General features: G+C 37.6%; 1 long non-coding RNA gene across 1 annotated transcript; it reads right to left on the reverse strand.

Annotated features, from left to right (window-relative positions):
- LOC143847781 (uncharacterized) lies at nucleotides 1–5,758 on the reverse strand. Its single transcript, XR_013235228.1, has 2 exons — nucleotides 5,423–5,758; nucleotides 1–322 (listed from the first exon to the last, which is right to left on the reverse strand). It is a non-coding gene; the product is annotated as an uncharacterized LOC143847781 (long non-coding RNA).
- Nucleotides 5,759–7,523: the final 1,765 nt, after the last annotated feature.

Consider the following 7,523-nt stretch of genomic DNA (forward strand, 5'->3'; position numbering starts at 1 on the left):
TAAAATGAAGAGAAAATTACATTTACACCCCCTCTAGTTTCTGACACATTCAACTCTAACCTTGACTTTCAAAATGTAACAAGTACACCCCCTGAGGTTTCAAAACGTGACAAGTACACACCCTTCATCAACAGTCCGTCAGTTTAACCTGATGGAAAGACTGAAACTAACCATGGTTAATATTTTGAGGACAGAAATATCCTCATTTGTAGAGAGATTAGGGTTACGCCATTTCCCACTGCCGCCGTCGCACCTCCAGCCACTGCCGCCGTCACCGCCACCGCCGTCACCTCACCACAGACAATGAAACCCCACGCCATGGCTACATCAAACCCACATTTCAAGAAAAAAATATTTATAAAAACAAAAAAAAAATTCTAAAATATTAGGATTTATGTGCAAATCATGATAATGGTACGAATGAAGACAGATAAAACTCCTAAATCGAGGGTTTATGTTGATAAATAAACTAGGGTTTGAATTTTCAAGTCTGAAAACCCTAATTTTCAGTTGAGGAAGAGGAGGGCATTTTGGTCATTTCCGCCTCGCAGTCTACTCCGTCATGTTAAAAAAACTTCAGGGGTGTACTTGTCACGTTTTGAAAGTCAGGGTTAGAGTTGAATGTGTCAGAAATTAGAGGGGGTGTATCTGTATTTTTCCTTGTTTTTTCGGGAAAGGAAAAGAAAAGGTTTCCCGAGAAACTGACGTGGCAAAAGGAAAAGAAATCCCGAGAAACTGTGCAGGAAAATGTTTTTTTTTTTTTTCACACGACTGATTCTCGGGAAACCAAATTGCACCAAAGTGGTGGGATTTGGTTTATCACACTTGCGAGAAAAGAGTCTTTTCCATGTCATTTCTGGCATTTTCCATGCCATTTTTTACATTTTCCACCTAATCCTGTTAGTTTTTCGGGAAAACAAGTGAACACCACTATTTTAGCTTTCTCGAGAAAAAGAGGTATTTTCCCGGGATGTGATTTCCTGAGAACGCAAGTGAACATAGCCTAAAATGAAAGAGTCAAAAAAGAAAGTTCGCAACGATGGTCATGTTTGCAAATTGAGTGGAAGAAAAATCAATGTTTTGGGGGTCCATTTCCCAAAAACAAAACAAATAAAGAAGGGAAAATTACATTGTGGCACCCCGATCCGGGAGAGAGGTGAGGGAACGAGCCCCCAGCGGCCTCTTGGATCATCCACACGTGAAGGAGAGCTCTACCAAGGAACTCTCGAAACAAAAAACAAAACTCAGAGTCGCCATCCATGGTATACGGCCATGGATCCCTAAAAAAAAATATGCTCTGTATACCATGGATAACCAGAAATGAATGGGTTCGTGCCTGATTACGAATGGAGAAGGTCCGAAGAGCGCCTCCAATTCGTCCGAGTGCAAGCACTTGGTCTCTTATGCCATTTATTATTAAATCCAAAGAATTTTAGGTAAAAATCATATGAAATAGGAACAATTCTCAGGAATCGTCTACCTAAGCATGCATTTCCTGAGGATAAAGAAATAAGCATACACAAAATGAAATGAAAAATGTGTCACCTAAGCAAAGCTAGGTTATGAGGGACATGCCTAATGGGTGTCTAAGTTCTGGTGGACATACACATGCAAGCTACAGCTAAAGGTATAGTATCAGTACAAGAAAATAAGAAAACACGTCAAAACATAAAACACAAATCAATCATATATATGACAGGACAAGACAAATCCTAACTCTAATGCGACTTGACTCGGACCAAGATGGCCGTCCATCCCAGCTGCTCTACGTATCCCGGCCTCGGGAAGAATCGGAGTCAACGTAGTTCGATGCCCTATTCTAAACTACTATGCCTAACCATCTAGAACCGCTATCCTAGACTCGATCCACTAGACTCGACTGATTTTTAAAGCTTTTTTGTACGATTGCTTAAGTTCAGGTGAATTGTAATATTTAGGACTCTATATGTCCTAACTAATGCAGGTTGATTAACCTTAAGCTAATGCAGGTGGGCCCTACATCCTACGTGTATCTAGGCTGTGCAACCTAAGGAAAACCATGGGCTGACTATATGCTTCCTAGTCTAGCCATCGGTTTGACTAAGTGTCTAACCGATCAACTTGAGGCCTCCTAACTCTAGTGACACTCACACAACAGGACACACCATATCAACAAATCAGGACAGACTCCTAACTCTAAAACACCCCAAATATCTAGGACATACTCCTAACTCTAGGGGAAGATCTCTTTGAAAAAAGGTTTTGAAGAAGTTTTTGTATTTTTGGAAGGTTTATTATTTTTATTTTTTTTAAAAGTTTGGCTGGACCTGGGATGTGAATCCCAAGCTGCACTACGTACCTCGTGGAAGAGGATCAAGCCTCGAAACGAACTATTCCGAGATAAAAACACTAAACAAGTAAACACCTGCGATTCACAAACCAGTAAACTAGCGTGCTCACAAACAGGTACACCAGCGTGGTCACAAACAAGTAAACTAGCATGATCATAAACGAGTGAAATGTCAATAAGATAAAACATGTCTAAAGGGAATATCTAAAAGACTTGGAAAGTCTTCTAAAATGAAGAGAAATGGGTGCTACAGGACTTAAATAATTTCTCCTAAAAGAGGGGCTTGGGATGACTCCTTCATCGCCCTTGCAATGAGGGAAAAACTAGTGTCTAAAAGACTAGGAAAACACCTAAAAGATAAGAAAAAATACTACTGGGACTTAACAAGTCCCCTAAATGATGGGCTTGGGCTAACACCTTCATCACCCTCACAATGATAAAGGGTTATGTATATTGGTAGATGTCTAATAAACTAGGAAACCTTCTAAAAGCAGAAAGAGAAAGAAATGCTTAGGAATTAACATAATTTTTGTAACCTCTACAAAAGACCAACACACTAGGTACATGCATAATATCCATTTCTTAACTGACAAATGATAGGAAAGATACCATCCTAAAATCATACAGATTAGAACCTGGCTACTAAACTAACCCCAATCAAAATAAAAATTAGAACCTATCCATGAACTATTAGAATGAACTTATACCATCATTACCCTTTCTCATTTTCATTACTCTATATAACTGATGACCAACCATTTCATTTCTATTCTTAAAGATTATCAGAACAACAGTTAGAGCAAAATGAAGTGAATCCGCTGAAGTCAGGGAGACAAAATAACTTCGTGTGACCATTAAAATTGATTAGTGTTAATATCAAAAATCTAAAGATTCATATATAAACACTACCATATTTCAGTAATCCCATGGCTCCATCCTGACCTTTTCAAATACTCAGGCTTATAATTAATTATCATGATCGTAAAATAAATCCATTACTTGACTCAACTGATGACAATCAGTTAAAACATACCAACACCGAAACTCAAGGATAAATAAGGCCCACAACAGTATATATAGTTTTTCTATGTAAGTGAACATGAACACCCCACTCTCTCTCTCTCTCTCTCTCTCTCTCTCTCTCTCTCTCTCACACACACACACACACACACACACACACACACACACACACACACACGCTCCCAAGTTGTGCTTAATATGACCATCAGTAGCACGCATCAACAGATTCTGTATTGCCTATTATCAGACTAATTTGGAATCCTTCAAGCATTTATATACCACTCATATGCATTGATTCAGGGGGCATTTTCGTCACAATGTTTTTGAACATTTTTCTAGCACGTTTTTAGGCTACTAGAGGGCTGAATCAATGAAAATGGTAAACTAGAAAGTTGTAGCTACTTGAATTCTTACGGGTATTTCTACTCGTAATTTGGCAAAGTGGTTAGGGAGTAATAGCCATTTTAGTGGGCTGTTATTATCACAAGGATGTGAGGGTTGTAAATACTAAAAGAACGTGAAGGCTACTATGGTGGTATGAGAGCTGTTATGGTGGTTCGGATGGGAGGTCGGTAATAATGGGAAAGCTGGAAATAATGAGGAGACACACAGCCCCTAAAAAATGCAAACCGAAACCAAAGCCAAAATACCTTGCTCAAGCATGACATGACATCCTTTAAACACTCACACATCATCATAACATCTCTTATTTATTCAGTTGGTATATCTTCCTTCAGAACTCGTATGCATAACCATTCTATCTACTCGTGATTATCCGATTAAAAGGAACATCTTTGTCTATTTCTAAAGCCACACAATTGTATAGCTATGGAAGAACAATTTTATTATTAAAAATCATTTAAATAAGGGAAACATTTTCAACAACAAAACTACTACACTACTCCCAACCAGTTTATAAGGTGTCTATGCTAAAATAATAATAATAGCAAGCTTCTTTTACATATCAATGAATAGATCTATGAAGTAAAAATGATAGGGCGTGAAAAAACCAATTCTATCCATTTTGTACATGAAGTTGGAATGTGCAGACACTGTCCATAAAATTATAAAGGAACAACCACATAATGCAAGCCACACTTTCCTTATAAAGACTTACATAAGTAGCAGCTTGTGATAGTGAAGTTAGAGGCGTGTATTAAATCACCAATGATCAGCAAACCTCCTAGTTCAACTAACTGATGATGATAGCTTCTATGTTTAAACACAGAACATAGTTCAAAATGAAGATTTCAGTTTCAATAAAAACAACTCCTTGAACTTCAAAAATCAATTTCCTTCTATCCAAGATTAACACCAAAGGGCAATGAACATCCAACATATGACAGATTCCAGCACAAAAATATATGCAACATATGAAATCATAACCGTGTGTTCACCATAAATTAAAGTACAGTCCCTGTAAAAACTCATGGAATTGGGCTCATTTATTATCTTCTCTTTAAATCTATCAACGAACTTCCTAGAAAAATGCTACTAACAATGTTTCATTATTTAATAAATCAAATGTTTACAACCAAGAAATTTTACTAAACCTACAGCTATCAAGAAGAAAGTCCATTCCTTCAGTATATTAAACATAGGCTCTAATAAGATCATCGGCCTGAAAGAATGATATAGACTAAAAATTAAAAACTCAAGAACATTTTTTTTTTCTTTCAGAGAACAGGCTTTTGACTCCAACTGAAATCATAAACATCATTTGATTCTTTTATTTTTTCTAAAAAAATTTTTACTTGCTACTGACTAATTCTCATCTGGTAGTGCAAAACAAAATTAAAAAAATAAAATTTCAAGAATGACAAACAAATGCTTGGAGAAAACAATTAAAGTGATTAAAGCTCCAATAACTCCAACAGAATTAAAATCTCATTTTCTTTCAAAAGGAATCAGCACAAATTTGGAATTCAATAATAGCTAAAATCTTAAAACTTTGAAGATCTATGATTTATAGCTTTAAATCTAAAGAAACTACACAAAAGAAATGTAACAACGACAATTAGGGAAGAGAATCTATTAGAACAAAGCATAAAGTAACTGAGAATGCGATCCAACCTGAAATTAATCGGAGCTCCTGCAAATTACCAGAGAAGGCAATTTAGAAGGGAAAACATGATCGAAGCCATAAATTCGTCTTTCTTCTTCTCTCTAATTTTTCGATCTGAAAATGATCCTTAGTTAGAGTACTATCTTCTAATTTTCTCCACGAAAATTGAAACTTGAAGGTAGAGATCGCGGCGAGAATGATCTTGCTGGAGCTAAGGTTTGATCGGAGAAGAATAAATTTGATTGGAAAAATCAAGAACAAATGCTAGGGTTTCGGTGATTTGGGGAATTTCTCTTTTTTTTCTTTTTCTTTTGAGCTCTGCTAGGGTTTGTAAAAATAAAGAAAATGAGAGCCTCCTTAGCTTCTCTTGCAAGCCAATGTCTATTTATAGCTATTTGGGCAAAGTTTTCGGGCTTCTTAAGTTTCCTTCGAACAACCTCTTTTGATAAATATTCACATGGTTTCGGTTGAAAAAGGTGGTACATAAGAAAGAGCTTTAGTGAAAATTAAAAGATAATTTCGTGCTTTTTTTAAGCTACCTGGGACAGCCTCCCTACTGCAAAAAATACATTAACTGGGCTACCCCCGGATTGGATAAACCACCCCCTTCTGCTACACTATTTTACACTAAGTTACCTACCTCACTTGTTCGCTAGGTAAACCGCGACGGATTTTTTGAAATTTTGCAAGGACCTTGCTGGGACCCTAACCTACCTTGGGGTTAAATTTGGGGCTTTAAAACTATGATTTGGTTGGGTTTTGTACAAACATGGACGGTTTAGGGCACGGTCAAAATGGGGTGTCTACATACATTTACACCCCCTCTAGTTTCTGACACATCCACTTCCACCCCTATAGTTTAAAACGTGACAAATACACCCCTGTAGTTTCAATTTGTTTAAGGTAGGCCCTCTCAGCTGAAGGTTCGTCCATAGATTGAAGGGTTAAGATGATCCGATGGAGCTGATTTTTTGGGCACACCCTATCTATGTCAGGACCCATCAAATGAACGCTTTGGATCATCCAAACAATGTGGGAAAAGAGGATGCTCAATAGATGGTGACTAAAGCTAGAATAATAGTAGAGAGAGAGGGAAAGGGACAGAGAGACGGAGTACCCCTCAGGACCCGCGTAATGGCCCTTCAGAGACCTGTCCCATCCCACACCAAGTTGGGTCGCACCAAATCCAGTACCTAGGCTGGCTCCAAGCCTCCAACTCAGGACCGTAGTATCACCATTTTTATCTAGACTCCGTTTCTTCCATGCGCGTAAGTAAAATAAATTTTACACTCATTTTTAGGTAGAAAAAAATGGGCTTACGTTCTGTTTTATTCCCATTTTTAGGTAGAAAAAATGGGCTTACCCAGTGAACCCATCTCTATGTGTATGGCTAGAATGGGTGCTTGATCTGTGCTTCTTGATCAAGGATGAGGAGGAAGGAACATCATTTAAGATTTCTCCAAACAAGTTATTCATTCTAAAATGGGGGCTTACACCATATAACAACTCCAAAATAATAGAAATGATATGGTGTAAGCCCGTATAGTCCAATATTTTTCAAAAAGAACTGTACGGCTTGCACCATAGGATGATCCAGGCCTACCATTTGATGGGCCACAACATAAATACGTTGTGCCGCAAAAATCATTTCTGTGGGATGATCCCAACCCTCCGATCTATAGAGATTCCCATAATATGAAGTTTCTCTAATGATCATAGGGCTAGGATTATTCTATGAAAATGATTTTTTTGGCACTCCCTATTTACATTATAGCCCATCAAATGGACGGTTTGGATCATCAGAGTGTAAGCCGTGCAATACTTTTTGAAAAATACTAGACTATAGTTGCTTCCCCCATATGAAAATCCACCCTTAAAAATTGAGAATAAGGCAAAACCTAAGAAAGTAGTACAAATTGAGCGACCCCATTGTGATAAATTGAAAGCCAAGATAGGCCTTCAAGAAATCGTGATTTATTGGCCATATGAGATCCAGATTAAGGCCTATTAGATGGAGGGTTCCGATCAATCAAAGATGGGAGCACCTCGATCACATGTGACCTCCTAAAGGGTGTACAAAAACAAGAAGGAAAAAATGAAAAAAAAGAA

This window comes from Tasmannia lanceolata, unplaced genomic scaffold (genome assembly GCF_043159265.1).
Source record: "Tasmannia lanceolata isolate RefF3 unplaced genomic scaffold, GAP_Taslan_0.1 ptg000016l, whole genome shotgun sequence".
Classification (NCBI taxonomy): domain Eukaryota; kingdom Viridiplantae; phylum Streptophyta; class Magnoliopsida; order Canellales; family Winteraceae; genus Tasmannia; species Tasmannia lanceolata.